The following is a 17,866-nucleotide window of genomic DNA, read 5'->3' on the forward strand; positions in this document are numbered from 1 at the left end:
TGGCGGACATCTTGACTGAGTCCATGTGTATGAGAGAATTATCAACAGGTGTGCCACGGGACCTCCCGGTTTCACTTAATTAGTCCAAAACCCATTTCTTAACCACAGATATCGGATCTTTCTCATCCACGTTCACCATCTCAGTCGGCATAGTGACAAGTTAAATGCTCTGAGAGGACCGAGGTTACATAAAGAAACTGCGTATCCGCTCCGTGCCGTTTTTTTTCCCAATGTCGAATATGTGCCCTCGTTCCATAAAGTTGCACGTAAGTGTAGGATAGCAAAGGGCATGACTTAAGTCGCATCCAACTAAGTATCTGAGGCGTTAACTGTGTGTGAGAGGCTAGCGGGAAACCACGATAACGCCGGATGCTACCTGGCGATGAGCTTGCCACGCATCTAATTATCTGAATGCGGAAACGTGTGCGGGTCGTCCTACTTCAGTGAGTTCTGACTGAAAGGCAAAGCTCTAACCTTACATCGCTGATGACTACATGTGAAAATATGGATCAGCACCGCTTTTATTTTAGTTTGTGTACTACTTTAAGCCCATCGTTCGTGAGTGCAATTATGACTTAATTGATTCCCACAACAGTTTGTGGCGGGCAATTTACGATATTTCCCTTCATTTCTCAGAGGATGAAGGATGAATCTGAACAACAAAATTCAAATGAGTGCAGGTGGTGTGCGTCTACGAGGCTGCGCAATGATTTGGTACTGTTCCAAATTTGTATTGTTCAGCCTCTGCGCTCTCCTGAGTGCCTTCCAACTTTAATCTGTTTTTTTGTCCTTTTGGGCTGCATGCTACAGTGGGTTTGCTGCAATGTTTTTGGGCTGCTGTAACTCACATTGGGCAAACATAATCAGCAGACTGCAGACTACAGTGAGTTATAGAGGAAACTCTCATATGGAGTCAATATTCCCGCTGGAAACAAAATGAATCATTATAATAAATGAAAGCCCAAAATATGACCACTATAAAAACTTCTATAAATTGTCTTTGTGTAGACCTATGTTCAGTGTCTTTGGGTGTTTGTACAATATAAATTCTTTTTTGTTGTTGTTGTCACTAGAGTACAAGTGTTGGGCTTTGCCATAACCAAATTGCATGAGATCCAAAACAAATGCTATTTTCATGTCAAGCTTAGGCTGCATTTCTTCTTTTTTCAATATTATTACAGTCACGCTTTCTTATCACACTGTTGCTTGGAGTCTCATTATTTGTGAGCCACAATGCAATTCTTTGGAGACATCCATTATCTGAACTGTTTTATCCTTACGAGGGTCACGGGCGTGCTGGAGCCTATCCCAGCCGTCTTCGGGCAGTAGGCGGAGGACACCCTGAACTGGTTGCCAGCCAATCGCAGAGCAAACTTAGATGAACAACCATCCGCGCTCACACTCACACCTAGGGACAATTTAGAGTGCTCCATTATCCTGTCATGCATGTTTTTGGAATGTGGGAGGAAACCGGAGCACCCGGAGAAAACCCACGCAGGCATGGGGAGAACATGCAAACTCCACACCGGAAAACCGGAGCCGGAATCGAACACTGCACCTCTGCACTGTCAGGCTGGCGGCCAAGGTTCCACTGAATTTTATATATATAAAAATGCATTCATATATATATATTATATATATATATACATATATGAATATATATATATACAGTATTTTTTAAACAAACCCAAAAGCCAATAGTGCAAACTAAAACAATAAATACATACCAAAATGTCATTTAAAAGAACCGTAAACTAATTTCCTTCTCTGGGCTCTCTTTCCCACTCCCCGCTCATTGTTAACTTTCGTTCTGGTCGTCTGGTTGACTCCGAAATGAGCATCAAGCCGCAGAAGAGCGTCACTTATTCTGCAAGCATCCTAACAACAGATCATAACTCAGCGCCTGAGGCAGTGCAGCAAGTCACATGCAGGTGAAAAGACGGAAGCTATACGTTTCACCCTGTCTAACGTTGTCCCCCCCCCCCCCCCCAAAAAAAGAAATGCCCCTTCTTGACACATCTCTCACTGTACCTGAATCTGAGCACTCCACACCTCTTTTGTGGTGACCTTCATCAATGTCCTCCGCTCTTTCCTCAGGAGGCTCCCTACAGTAAAGCACAGTCATAATATTCTCCCCCCGCCCCGCGCACGCTGAGCGTCCGCGCTTCACACAGGCTACCATCCTCCCAGGAGCTTCTCCAGGCTGCATATTGCACCAGTAGTATTCTGCAGTAAATTATTGAGCGGGTGCATGTTGATAAATACGATATACATAAAACATGAAGGCAATGCGCCTCGATAACTGCGCAGGTTGAAAAGGCTGTACGTCAACTCGGGACTCAAAAGTCATTTGTCAATTTGAAAGTGCCCTTATTACTTCTCAGTGCCCCCGTGTGAGAGCTGTTTGGGGTGGGCAGGCGGGAATGGTGCACATCTACAATCGGGACACACTGTGCTGTATTTGTTGACTACTGTAATAGTAGCGTGATAAGCTATTTTGGCCCGAAATTTATCTCCTTGCGCAATGAATATTCACATTTGACTCGTCAGCTACCCATGCGCAATTTTCTTTTGACAGCGCAGGAAGGACTTTGGCAGGGGGCGGATCTGGGGAATGGCTACCCTGGATTGAAACCCTCAGTGACTTTTTTGGGCTACATCCGTCATGCGTGTGTTCTTGTTGCATTTATAATAATCCAGAATCATGTTTTTGGGGGGGCGTAACACTTCAAGAACCGCATGTGGACTCACACGCGCGCGGATGACTTGAAAAGGTGAAGCCTGCTCCTGTGAGTGACGTGGGTGTCAGTAAATGCGTTTGGAGTTAGCTACCTATAAGTGGCTAACCTATTAGCCGATGTTGTGACTGCGTTTCGAGTTGTGGCCATCGGCAGCTGGTGAATTTATGGGCTAGTTAAGTGTTTGTTAGAAAAGGGCCTTTGCGCCATTGTGGGAGTGAACACAGCCGACTCGCTTCCTGGGAAATGGAAGCGGCTCCTCTCATTCCCTTAAAACTCAGCGTAGGAGAGTGGCATGGTCGGCAAGGCGGAAGCATAAAGCGGACTGCAAGTAAGAAAGATGTTTTTGATATTGTTGATATTCTAATTTGTTTGCTTGTTTTTAAACAGCAAACACCCCCTTATAACCTACTGTAAGCACCGTTACAAACAAAACATATCCAATGTCCCCCAAGTGGGACATAATATACACAATTCAAACAGCTCAAACCGCCCCCCCAAGCAATACAATTTCTGCGCATTACACTATCTGACCAAAGGACACTTGTTAATAACGACAAAACTTTCCAGTTTCCTCATACAACAACAAGCTATGACGCCTCTGGCAAAGTAAAGCTGTTGGTCCTATTAGTGGACTCCCACGCCATCAAAACAAAAACAAACCAGAGAGGCAAGAGTCAAAGCCGCCCACACAAGAGTTTCTGAAAAGAGAGAGCGGATGAATGTTTGATGCGGAGGAATAATGACTTTGGTGAAGTCGTCGGGCCGTAGTCTAACAACATTCCCCTTCCTGACACGTTAGTAGAAAATACTCTCGTGGAATGACTGAGTTTGTTGCAACAAGTTTCTGTCGGGGGTAACGCTTTGGCAAGAAATGCAATTCCTAAAATGACTCTTCAATATTGTCTCAGAAAAGTTTTGCATCCCCCCCCCTCCCACCAACCAAATAATAAGGCATTGTTATACAATAAAAACGGCATGGCATAATATTGTACTTTATAAAAACAGTCACAATGAAATATAATGTAAAGAATCAATCAGTTGGTGCGTCATGATTACATCATTGGAGTCGCTTCTGTCAGGTTGAATGCGGCGAGAATAGAAAAACAAGGGAAAAAAAACAAAAAAACAACACACGGCTGAGCGCAAAACCAGAGCAGCTTTAAGTTTATGCGAATTGGCAATCGAGTGGCAGTATAACAGTGACACAAACAAGTGCTTACCCGGTACTCTAAGTTCTCAGTAGTATTGTTTTCTTTACAGGATAACGAAAATGCACTTGTGAGTATTATATTGTTTGTCTGTATGTGCTGCTGCACCATTTGTTTTCAAATATCCGTAGCTTAAAGCATTGAACCCACCACACAGATGCTCTTCGTTAGCAGTTTGACGTTTTGTATTGTTTGCTAGCATCGAGCTCAGCGGACCACCCCAAGGTAAAGCTATCCGTTTGTTTTATGTTTTGTGGGGTCTCCTAAAAAGTGATGATTTTGGTGGGACACCTGAGATATTCATGAATTAACACAAGCAGTTACTCCTCTTTTGACTCTTTGTTCTTGAATGTTCGCGCGCTCTATTATGCACCACATAGTGTAACTGGAATGACAAACGAAACATGACCTTGAGTTAATAATATAATGTGTGTGTGTGTGTGTGTGGTGGGGGCGGTGTTTGAATTCAAGTATCAACTGTCAGCGTGTTGAATGGCTATCAAATAGCAGCCCGCATTGCGATCGGGCGTTGGCTAAAAACAGAGCGCTCAGGAAGTCTTGATGAGTTTGTATTGGGAGCAACCATGTATGCCTACCTGCTTTGCATGTACACACACACACAAGTTTCAGTGTGCAAGTGTGATTGCGTGTGTGTCCTTCAGTCCAGTGGCCTCCTGCTGTGCACTGCCCATCAGCCCTTTGGCTGCCGACCACGATGATGGCAAACTGAAAGAAAGAGCAAACACACTTTCTGAGTAGCGTCCGTCCATGCGTGCGTGCATGTGCGCTCTCTCATCAGGGCTGCGTGAGTAATCTGCTCGCCATCCCGCTCGTCAGCCTACGGCCAAGTCGAGCTGAGCTGAGAGGTGGCACGGGCACTTCACAACCAGGGCAAACATCTTCCTCGGCAAGCGCTTTCGTCACGGCACCAATGCACGCGTACACAAACACACGCGCGAAGAAGCGGCACGAATGTGAGCAATCACTCATGGTGACATGATGATGCACATGGCGCAAAGGGACCCGTCACACGACCATATCAGCCATGAGAGACATTTTGTTCGGGAGCCAACAACATGATGAGATGGTGCTAATTGGCAGAAGATGGTCGAGCCCTCCATTTTCTTGTCTGGATGAGGGTCTCGGGGGGTGGGGGGGAGCAGTTAGAGCGTACACCCTGAGCCGATTTTACATGAAACGTGGAGTACACTCCTAATCGCAGGCACATGTCAACAAACAATCATTCGCGCTCACATAAACGTTTGCGAGACTTCACTGACTCTAAAATGAACATTTTGGAAACTTGAGAAGAAGCTGCAGTACGTTCTTTTGAATAAGTGCTACAAAAAAAGGCACAGAAAGCCAAAAGAAAAAGCACAAACAAATAGGAAGTGCAGGCCCTGAAAGGACTTTTTCTGAAAATCTTGGTAGAATTCCAATTGTGGGACACTGAGTTGAATTCTTTCACCCACATCGGATTCATCAACAATTTTTTTGGCTTTTATTTTATTGTCATGAGTAACAAAGATGGGGAAATGTATCCGCATAAAAAGTATACATTATAAAGTATACAAGATCTTATATTTAGGCACTGTGGCTGACATAGTTCGCGGAGGGCCTGAATGGCGATCGGATCCCACAAAAGTAGACTTAAAATAAAAGCCTGCACAAAAATATTTAAAACAGAAACACACCGACAAAGTATAAACAGAAATTACTGGTCAAAAGAACAAGGAAAACTTTACATTTACAAGAAGCGCTTGCAAAGGAAAAAGAAACTTCCGAGATATAAACGAAACGACAAAAAGTCCAAACAAAAACATGAGCAGGATCAAAGACCAAAAAAGAAAATAAATACTTACGAAGCGGAAGGCTACAGCTCAAAAACAACAATGACGAGATGGAGAGGTCTAGAAAACAACACTTGAGCAAGAGCAGCAACGAGGACAACAATCCAACAAGAGACATCGGCTCTTCGCAGTCCTTCACCTGGTGATCAAATTGGCAGCAGGTGTGCACGCTGGAGGAAACGCCCGCCACTGCCACCTGCTGGAGACACACAAAAATTGGATCATGACAATAATGGGGAGCCCATGTGAAAGTTGCCAGAAATTATATAAATAATGAAGTTAGGTATTGTACAGGTGTGAAAAATTCCTACTTAAGCGCAGTTGCAAAACAAAGTATTTGTACTTGGTTACATTACAAGACTAGGGGGGTGATTGAAGGCGGCTAATTGAAAAGAATAGAGAAATTCTCTTCGTAAAAATGGTGAAAGTCAACATAAAAAGGTAGCTCACCTTCAAAGATTTTTTTTCCCTATAATTTTGATGTTTATATTTTAAAGCTAACAAATTCATCTTGTCAAGAAAAATTAAAATGACTTTTAAGATGGAAATCAAGCAGAAATTGACCTTCATAAAACCATTTTCCTACACGTTCCTACAAGTCTGATTTAGTTCCACTTTTTAATTGAAACTACCCAAATTAGTGATCCAATATTCCATGACAGTCTAACTCATTGAGATCAACCTGTAGATGGTTTTCAGTGTCTGGCAGCAACATACAAATGACATCCCGCACTCCATGTTTTCCTTCAGGTCACAACTAATTGGAGGTGTTAAAGTTTTTGCATCTATCCTTCTATACAATGACTTGAACCGAAGATTTGCATGGCATGGCCAGGCAAGGCTAGGGTGAGTAATAAGCTGGTGACGTTGTTTTCCGTGCGTAGGTTAAAACAGCCCTGCGCCCACCGGCCCGGACGGAGGTGAATGAGTCACCAGAGATCAGCCCAAGCAGGAATAACAACAGAGATGCATGAGAGTGTATTAGCGCGGCCGTGGAGTGGAGAGAGAAAGCCAAGGGGGGAAAAATAGTCTTGAAGAAGACGTGTGGGCATGCAGGAAGTCGACTTCCTTTTGTGAATTGATGGATGAAGTAGAGATTGAAGAGGAGAGCCTCTCAGCCAAAAAAACTCACCTCAAGACTTGGTAAAGCAGCGTGTGGTACTTCGCTAACGGCTATTCTTGTGCACCGTGTTCCATCCAGCCATCGATTTTGTAAATTAAACGTTCAAAGCCCGACAGCAACTAGATACATTTTGATGTTACTGGACTTTGGTGTTAACTAGATATGAAGTCGCCACTCCCTTACAAGCTATGCGGTTTGTGTTATGAGCTAAAATCAAGCTATCAACAAGCTAGTAACTTGTAGCTTGTGGGATACTCACGGATTGTATTTGTCTACTCTAAACTTACTGTACCTATCTACAGCTAAAGTTGAAGCTACCAACAAGCTAATAATTTGTAGATTGCGGGATACTCACAGATTTTGTTTACCCTATACCTACAGTACCTATCTACAGGTAAAATTCAAGTTACCAACAAGCTAATAATTTGTAGATTGCGGGATACTCACAGATTTTGTTTACTCTATACCTACAGTACCTATCTACAGGTAAAATTCAAGCTACCAACAAGCTAATAATTTGTAGCTTGTGGGATTCTCACAGATTTTATTTGTCTACTCTATACCTACAGTGTCTATCTACAGCTAAAATTCAAGCTACCAACAAGCTAGTAACTTGTAGCTTGTGGGATACTCATGGATTCTATTTGTCTACTCTAAACTTACTGTACCTATCTACAGCTAAAGTTGAAGCTACCAACAAGCTAATAATTTGTAGATTGCGGGATACTCACAGATTTGTTTACCCTATACCTACAGTACCTATCTACAGGTAAAATTCAAGTTACCAACAAGCTAATAATTTGTAGATTGCGGGATACTCACAGATTTTGTTTACTCTATACCTACAGTACCTATCTACAGGTAAAATTCAAGCTACCAACAAGCTAATAATTTGTAGCTTGTGAGATTCTCACAGATTTTATTTGTCTACTCTATACCTACAGTGTCTATCTACAGCTAAAATTCAAGCTACCAACAAGCTAGTAACTTGTGGCTTGTGGGATACTCACGGATTGTATTTGTCTACTCTAAACTTACTGTACCTATCTACAGCTAAAGTTGAAGCTACCAACAAGCTAATAATTTGTAGATTGCGGGATACTCACAGATTTTGTTTACCCTATACCTACAGTACCTATCTACAGGTAAAATTCAAGTTACCAACAAGCTAATAATTTGTAGATTGCGGGATACTCACAGATTTTGTTTACTCTATACCTACAGTACCTATCTACAGGTAAAATTCAAGCTACCAACAAGCTAATAATTTGTAGCTTGTGGGATTCTCACAGATTTTATTTGTCTACTCTATACCTACGGTGTCTATCTACAGCTAAAATTCAAGCTACCAACAAGCTAACAATGTATAGCTTGTGGGATACTCACAGATTTTATTTGTCTACTCTATACCTACAGTATCTATCTACGGGTAAAATTCAAGCTACCAACAAGCTAATACTTTGTAGCTTGTGCGATACTCCGATTTTATTTGTTTACTCTCTACCTACAGTGTCAATCTACAGCAGGGGTGCCCAAACTTTTTTGACCGAAGATCTACTTATTCGATCAACCAAACTTCCGCGATCAACCCGTTAGCGTGCACGCGTGCATGCGCACACGCATGCCGTGATGAGACACAGGCGGACGCGGAGGCATGCGACGAACTTTTGCTACTATCGTAGCTCACATGTACTGTTTTAAAATGCTTCTCCGGATTCCCATTCTTTGCCCGCACCCTCGGTGAATTGTACATGAAACAAACTGAATGAGAATAATGATAACGATAAAAGGTATAGCGCAACAGCTGCGATCACAAGCTGCAATTGCAGACTGCTGAGCTCTAACAACAACTTCCGGTGACGTAGGTCCCACGCCACTGTAGGTTCAAGATGACCTGCTTTATTTTACTTTATTTTTTAAATACTTTTTTTGAACGCGAGACTGGTGGGATGATAAGGGTGCAGTGTGTATTAACAGAAAAAATATATTACTAACATGCACAGAGACAAGAATGTTTGGTTTTTTTCCTCTTCACCCCTCGCGATCGACTTGGGACCAGTCTGCGATCTACTGTACCAGTCGATCGCGATTGGCACCCCTGATCTACAGTATCTATTTATCTGTTCTGTACAATTTCTTTATTGTAGTAATATACAGTAGGAAATACTAAAGCCAACAAGGCAATGTCAAGGCAATGTCGTGTTGGATGCTGTGTCAATGTACTTGTGGACAGGCACATAATACAAGAGTGACATAACCCACGCAGAGTGAAAAATGACCCCCATATCGTCAGGGGACAAAGGAATGGAACAAAAGTGACCGTGAGCGGCATGTTTCTGGGTCAGCGCCAGTTCTGAGACACTCGAAAGATGGCCGGCGGCCTCCCGGGGGCACGTCAGTGGGTCAACGCGAGCAAAACCGCCGGTGGCGTCCCGCCAATGTCAGGAGAGACAAACATAAGGGCACATCGCTCACGCTCGGGAATGCATCTGTCATTAAGGCTGACTAATTTTTGCGTTTTAACATCTGCCTCGACGCGGCGCATCAATGAAATGATCAATAATTTATTGTTGACATGTAGACTGGAAGAAATCAGCATGCGTGCAGGTGATTCATACCCACCATATTAGGTCAAGATTTTGGTCCAACAAGGCGTAAAAACAATCCACAATGTTGAGTAAAAGCTAGCGAAAAAGGGGTTACCGGGCTATCATTTTAGTTGCAGTTTAAAAAAATGCAGACCATTTCAAAGAAGAACAAGAAGAAACTGTCCCCTGTCACACGCTATAATATGCAAATATAACTTGTTTTATCGACACAACTGGGGGTTATCAAAGACCTGTAAGTCGTCAATGAACCAAGGAGAAGGAAAAGAGGAAGTAGAAGAGGACGACGAGCATTTATAAGAGGAGTAGGAGTAGGAGTATGCGCGACTGGAATTTAAATTTTCCCCCTCGGCCACAAAGTCGGAACCCTGGTTGAGGTAAGCCATTTGAAATTTGAAAACTTTTGGGAGTTTTTAGCATCAGAACAGCTGCAGACAGCATGCGACTGCTGACTGTACTTTTACAGGTCAGGAGACTGGCAAATACGTGGAGATGAAACGTGTGTGTGTGTGTGTGTGTGTGTGTGTGTAACCCTTTGGTCAGGAATCAGATGATGTTCAAATTAGATTTTTTCATCTGTTGGACTATTTTTTTTTGACTGACAGACTGATGATAAACTGACACGTAAAATGTACTGATGCAAGCGCAGTTAAAAGAAAATAGACTGACTGACGTGTCTGACGATTACAGTTTGGTTGGGCGATAAAAAAAAAAATTTGATTGATGATGGTGGACGGGTGCCCGTGGCGCTGACAGATGATCAATGACGGACCGGCAAAATTTTGTCAATAACAGAATCTACCAGAAATTCCAACTGCCGAAAGCTCGCGCGCAGGCACTCGACAAAAAAAAAAAGAAAAGAAAAAAATGAAGCCGATGATTTTAGAATGCTTCATTTTGGATGCCCGCATGCAAGGAAGTAAAGAGAGTTACAAAAAGATGAAAAGTGGAGCGATATGAAAACAGAGTGAGAAGAAATGACCTGACAAAAAGTGCGGCGGTGGGCGGCGTGACTATAAATGAAAAGTCTCTCACACATCATGAAGAAAAACAACCAGCGGGCCTGTGTCGTCCATCAGTGTGCGTTCCGGTTCCCCCCGACGAGCTGAGGCAGCAAACCGGGAGGGAAGGTGAAAGATCAGTCATGGCGGAAGTGATGAGGGAGCAAAGTGAGCTCGGGCAGCTCAGAATAGTCCGCCTGGGCAGATGAAATCGCATTTCATTGGACAATGTTGCTCTCTTGTTATCGCGTCAAATAAAAATCGAGTTCGACAAAGAACAGGAGCTTCGTCTGGGCTTGTCTTTTTCCCTCCTCTCTTATGTTTTTCTTTTCATCTGCAAAAAAACAAGTGCCGAAAGGTGATCCCGCAGACTCTTGTTCTGTATCACGCTTTTGGTCGATTTTATTTTCTATGTCCCTTGGACAGATATTCTGCTTCTGAATTTTGAAGCATTTGCTAAAAGTACTCGCAATTGATGTTCACTTTTATCAGGCTCCACTTGGAAAAAAAAATCTGAGGTCATGCAACACCTATTAAGCGCCTGTTGTCAAACTCTGTTTTCTAAATAAGAGGCCAAGTGTGCTTGCTTCAAGCCATTTGTTTTCATTCCCAGTTCCCCTGTAAGTCTGACATATAAAAGGGCATCATGCATTATGTTGAACCAAAAATGTTTCACCAAACTCTATATTTTCATGACACGATATTCAGCCAACACATCATGTGAAATGCCATAAACGGGCTAACGGATATTAGCAAAAACATTTCGGTTATTATAAATCTTCAAATAACTGCTACTTTAACATACATTCATCCATTCATTCATTTTCCGAACCGCTTAATCTTCACTAGTGTCTCGGGGGGGGGGGGGGGGGGGGCCTGCTGGAGCTGTCTTCAAGCAGTAGGCGGGAGACACCCTGAACCGGCTGCCAGCCAATCGCAGGGCACACAGAAACTAACAACCATTCACGCTCACACTCACACCTGGGGACAAATTACAGTGTTCAATCAGCCTGCCATGCATGTTTTTGGAATGTGGGAGGAAACCGGAGTACCCGGAGAAAATCCGCGCAGGCCCAGGGAGAACATGCAAACGCCACACAGGGAGGCCGGAGCTGGAATTGAACCCGGTACCTCTGCACTGTGAAGTCGACGTGCTAACCACTTGACTCCTTGACTTGACCCCTACTTTAACATAAAACAAACAATACTGACGGCCATATATTCTCCTGCCTGCCTGTATATTGGAAACACCCACTGAAAAACAGAGGTATAGTGTAGAAATAAGCCAAGCAGAAATTGAGTCACCAAATGTACACGTTCCCAAGCTACGAGTAAATTCGACTAGTCCGTACAACCCTCAGCGTCCACTAATCTTGTTTCTCAAAAATCACAAGGTCCCTGGATGCGACGAGCGGGCTGGCGCGGTCATTGGCATTCGAATGGATTCCCGTGATCCTCTCCGCTCGACTCTTTGTGTACGACTGCGCCAGGCTAATGAGCGTTTGCAATCGCAGCCAAGCGCTGAACGCGCCGCCCACAGTGACGGCGCGAGAGCCAGAGCGGGCACGGACCCCACGACGGCGCCCGGCTGCGGTGGGCTTTCGGTGGGCTTTGCGTTATCCCCTTAAGAATGTGTTTGTGCACATTTGTCACATAAGCCTCTTGAAGCTCGTCGTCTCTGCTGGGAATGAAGCGGATGTATATTTAACGACCGCATTTACAGGATGAAGTATTACTTTTATTTTTGGCTCTTTTTTTTCGGATTTAGGACTCGGTGACCTTTCAAAGTGTGTGTGTGTGTGTGTATGCGTGTGCGCTGAGAAGAATCCATCTGCTCCTCTGTGGAAACTTCATCTCCCTTTTAAACCTGAAGGCATGCTTGTCCGCTCCTGCAAAGTTACCGTATGAATTTTCCGATATGAAATCATAGACTGTAATACAACTCTTTCATTCATTTCTGCTCATAACAGTTCATGCCCATCAGGAACTTGATGTTATTCACTCTAGATTGCGTTTGTGATGATGCGTCGTCGGGAAAAAGCAATATCTTCAATATTTTATTTGTCTCTAAAACGGATTCCGTTACCCGCTTTCTAGCATATTTACAACTTAGAAAATGAGCACAATGTCATGTCCGCTTACATTGTATTTTGTTGTTTCACCGTTATTGATGCATGAAAGGGTTAATATTGGGGTTTAAATGAAGATTCTTGTTATAGTCCATCTATATGTGAGGATCAACTTTAGATGCCTTTGAAACGTCCCAATTTACCAGGAAAGTTGAGATTTTCCACTGAATTTCATATTTCATCTGTGCTGTATGTGACACGTACGTACAGCACATTTGACAATAAAGTTGCATTCAATTCAAATTTATTTTATGGTTACAATTGATTCATATTTGTCAAGCTCATACTATTTTTTAGATTTAGAATAAATCTAAATTGAGCACTAGCATGCCATGTACATGCAAATAGCAAAAAATAAAATAATTGTACGAGCGCACGGTGACAGGGCGGACATTTTCGGCCAGTGTTAGCATTTAGAGAGCACATGGTGGACCTTCACTTAGGATGCTGAATGTGTATTTATAATTTTTTTTTAACAAATGTATTTTAACTTTCTCATTTGTATATCAAATTTGATGACTATGACAGAGTGGACACACACACACAGACACACACACAAAACAATGAGAGTTACAAAACAAGTGTAAATATTCATTCTGCAATTGTTTAGGTCTCCATTTAAGAAAGACAAAATGTTGGTCATAATGTAACCGAAAAAAAAAAAAAAGTTTTCGTAAAAGAAGAGCATCATTATACCGTATGTGTGCAAAGGGGTTGCCATCTATAAAAAAAAGAGTTTCGTTATTCTGCTACATTTTCATGACGTCTCAGGGATTCTGATGGCACCAAAGTCCCTTTACAGTAAGACGGAGTGCAAATATATTCAAGTAAAAGTGGATTATCCCGCTTTAAACTGACGATTTTATAAGTGTCTTTTCGGCAGCAGGGGCTTTACTCGGAGACGGCATGCAAATGTCACGGTGAACAAAAGGCATCGGATTGATCTGCCTGCCAGGAGTCCGAAGAAAACGGCCAAGTTGTTACCCAGCAGTGGCTTTGATTAATCCACCTTTTGTCCTAATCCAATCTCAAATCCACTCCATCTCCTCACGCTCCGTCTACACTAAAGAGATCGTTTGCTTTACTGAGAAAACAAAACAACGCCGGGGTCAGCTACTGCTAACTCTCTCAAGGCTGGGACACGGGGGGCTGTGGGATACTGAGGAAAAAAAGGCTCTCTCTTGACCGGGCAAAGCAAGCGAGTATGAGGAACGGTGTGGAAAATGTGATCACGGTTTGGGTTTGAGGCTGTCAGGAGTAAATAAAGACAACGCGGCCACGAGACATTGAGGGCAGGATTAGGGTGCGCTGCGAATGCCGAGGCTGCTTCCATTGCTCATTTCCACCTTTGTGCACCACAAGCACGAGTGAGTGACTTTAAACTGCTTAGTGTCAGCAGCAGTAGGGCTAAGCCTGCAAATACATACATAAACTCCCCGGACACTTCATTAGGTAAGAATGTACAATCCGAACGCATCTAATACATCAGCGGTTTCATACAAAAACTGTACGCAGTCCTTTGAGGATTATCTTGTTTTGTCTTTGAATTTGTAAATAAATTCCGGGGTCGGGGCGGGGGGTGTTGGTATAAATCCTGCCTTGTGTCCCACCTTCCCTGTACTCCTGTACTCCCGTATTTTCTGCACAATAAGGCGCTTCAGAGCATCAGGAGCACCTTCAACAAACGCCTATTTTAAAACTGTTGTCATATATATGGCGCACCGCATTATGAGGCGCATAGAATCGAAGCTAGAATAATGGCTACAGCTGCATTACTCATCCACTGGATGGAGCTACGCTAAACGGAATACAATACAATACAGCTTCATTTATATCGAGCCTTCAGAACCGCTGCAGCTGTAACAAAGCACTTTGCAGAACATTTAAAATACGCCGTCCAAGAAATCAGGATATTGATCCATGAAGAAGGCGCATCGGATCATAAAGCGCACTTTCGGCTTTTAAGAAAATTGAATGCTTTTAGGTGGGCCTTATACTGCGGAAAATACGGTAAAAGTCATGGCATAAAACAGTGTCTATGAGGTAACTCAATCCCATTTTTAAACTATCATGTTTAAAAATCTGCTGCGTGCTGCTTGCACATCACACAGGCAGCTGCTTATAATATTTTGTCCGACTGAAGTATGAGGCAACCAGCGTGATTATTTCTGTAAAGGCAGCTCTTGCATCGGATCGCGTGAGATCGCGCACAAAACAAGTTCAGACATCATTTTGCTCATTATATAATATAATGGCTAAAAATAAAGCAAGCTGCGGATTATGAAGAGAATTCCGCCACTTTTGGAGGCCTCGTGCACGAGTTGCTCTGATTCCCGCAGATCAGTGACATCACTTTCTACACTTCTGAGCACAGACGAAAATAACTTCAGGAAGAGGGAAAAAACGTGGCAGCTTGTTGAAGGCGGACGTTGGGGCTAATGGGAGGTTGGTCGTACATGAAGTTTGGTTGGATGTACTTCGTGTGGTTCAAGTGACTGTTCCCTTTTTTTTTTTTCGTGGATGTCGATGCTTTTGGAGTTACATGCCATTCAAATGAATTGGAATCGGTCACTCGGACGTGCAGTGGAAATCCAGCCTTAGAGAGCTTCAGGGTAGCTTACAGTTCACGGAGAAAAAGAAAAGCACTTATTTCCTTCTGCAGTTTTATTTTGGTGCAAAGCGAGCGGGGTGAGGTCAAGTGGAACGCACGCACTCGCTTGCCCGCTTGCATGCAAACACGCAGATGTAAACTGCAAACTGTTCAGCGGGACGCCCGTTTGCCATTCAGGCCCGTTCGAGAGCTTCCAAGTGGAATAAAAGCTCTCGCAAAAGAAAATATGATCTGCGCAATAAATTAGAGGCATGTTTCGCTTAGCCCTCGCCCACCATGTGTCATCCCAGCTTTTGTTTATATTGGAGACAACATACGCTTTTGGAAAGAAAAAAAAGCATTTTGTCTCCTCTCTTGGCGTGAGCGATATGCTGCAGGCTCGCATGCAGCCAGGAGATAAAGCGTCTCCCTCACTTCATTCCAGGCTTTGATATCAAATAACGGAAATAAGGCCACGGTCGCCACGGCAACCATTAGGGCAATCATTTTACCTCCACCGTGGTTCACAGATGAGCTTGTGTGTTTTACGCGATTAGCCGATCCTTTCTTTCTTCAGACGTTGTCGTTTCCATTACCGTGGTAGAGGTTCATCTTGGTCCATAAAACGTGGATGCAAAAAGTTTTGTGGCGCATCTCGATACTTCTTGGCAAAATCCAGTCTGGTCTCCTGATTCTATTTGTTGATGATGGAGGGAACGTCATGGCTCAAGCTTGCATGGCTGCTCCTGGAAGCACCCCCCCCCCCCCCCAACAAACAAACAAACGAGAACTGAATGAAAGAGGCTGCAATAAAGGCCTGGAAAAGCATTTCAAATGAAGGCTGCAACAGTTCGGTGAGGCCGTTGGGTCGCAGGCTTCATGCAGTCATTGCAAATAAGGCTTATGTCGGCGAATATTGAACGGCATTCACTTTCAATTCGCTGACTCATGTCCGTTCTAATACTTTTGTTCACTTGTGAAAGGCGGGTGGCTTCAAATTGCCGTTCCAATACTTCTGGAGGGGACCGTGCATGGAGAGAGTAAAAACTTCTCGTTAAATCAAGAATCGATGCCTGTGAGGGCCGTGTCATTGTTTGTTGCATTAATTTAGACATTTTCAGCCAAAATTTGAAGAAAAAAAACCAAAACAAAATGATGTATTCACTTTTTAAGTCACAGTCTTTTATAATTGTTTCTGCATTTATTAAAAATGATCAAATAATTATTTTCTCAAATATTTACAGAAGCGGACATTACAAATAGTGAATTATTATTTTTTTTTTGTATTTGGTTTTTTGTACCCCTTCTAGAAATGACCTGCCCAGATTCCAAAACAAATGAGCACTTGTCAACAAAAGTGACATGTCGAAGCCACGCGAAAATCATAAAACAGTTACTGCTATGTATTTTTCCTTAAAAAAAAAAAAGAAAAATTCCCTCGTGTTATGAGTTTTAGGGCAGGCATCATTGCACAATGAAAAGCAATAACTTTTTATTGTCTTCAAGCAAGACTTTTATGCGGCTCTGACCACTCAAGCACACATTCGGCTTACCTCAAATTCTTCCACAAGCTTAACAACACGATGCACTGCCGCGAATGATACGGGGCCTGCTTTATTTAAAGGCAGATTAGGAAACTATTCAGTTCATCCAAGCATCTCGGTAACACAAAGCACCAATCCCCAAATATCTTTTTTTTTTTGCTGACCACTGCTCCACTTCACTGTAAGCTTGTTAACGGCGCGGGGCCAGGAGAGCCGATTAGGACGGGCGGCCGCTCCAGTTAAACCGAGTGTGGCTCGCGATGCACATAAACATGCCGAGCAAATGTCGGGGGGTGGGGTCACGCGAGGGCTGGATTACAGAACGTAAAACGATGCGTGGCCTCAGACTGTCAATCTGGGGTTTGCGCAAAAGCATTCCAACGCAACCTGCCGTGCACAACATCAAAAAAAGGAAGATCTGAAAAGTGTAAACCAAATACAAGTAGTACTGAGAAGAATTTTGCTGAAATTAAGGAAGGGTTTTTTTTTTACTTCTCCAAGAAGCTGAAGGAGAAGGAAAGATTCAAGGGTGGCAAAATGTTGCACGACACGAGTGTGGCTCCCACAGTCTTATTTTATTCTCACCTTGGAATTCTCTGCATTCATCCCCACAGCTCTGCACATTTTGTGGCAGTAAGCATTGTTCGGTGCGTGCATACATTTCAGTAGGACACCCACCCAAAAAAGAAAGAACTAAAATCTCTCGCCCTCCCTCTCGCAGCACTTCAAAACGCTTCAGGCAACTCCGCTCACTATTTTTAACTCATCTTCTGCGTGGGTTTGTTCATTTGTCTTTGTTGCGCACAACGTCCTGTCTGCAGTTGGTTGCATGATATTTCATTCCTCAATGTTTGAGGGGTCGGTGGTCTTCCTGTAATAGATTAGCGGAATATGACAACTAGTATTTAAAAAAGTGGACAACATATTACTGTCAAACCAGTTTTGAATGAAGTTGGCTTCCGTGCACGCAGGGGGCAGCAGCGTGAAGCTGCGCCTCATTACGGATTCGCTCCATTTGACAGGCTCTCGATACGGCCGCAGGAAACTGAATTGAACATTTCCGGTCATACGTTT

General features: G+C 43.3%; 1 long non-coding RNA gene across 1 annotated transcript; it reads right to left on the reverse strand.

Annotated features, from left to right (window-relative positions):
* Positions 1–5,611: 5,611 nt before the first annotated feature.
* LOC127606497 (uncharacterized) lies at positions 5,612–10,958 on the reverse strand. Its single transcript, XR_007963807.1, has 2 exons — positions 10,564–10,958; positions 5,612–5,998 (listed from the first exon to the last, which is right to left on the reverse strand). It is a non-coding gene; the product is annotated as an uncharacterized LOC127606497 (long non-coding RNA).
* Positions 10,959–17,866: the final 6,908 nt, after the last annotated feature.

This window comes from Hippocampus zosterae, chromosome 8 (genome assembly GCF_025434085.1).
Source record: "Hippocampus zosterae strain Florida chromosome 8, ASM2543408v3, whole genome shotgun sequence".
Classification (NCBI taxonomy): domain Eukaryota; kingdom Metazoa; phylum Chordata; class Actinopteri; order Syngnathiformes; family Syngnathidae; genus Hippocampus; species Hippocampus zosterae.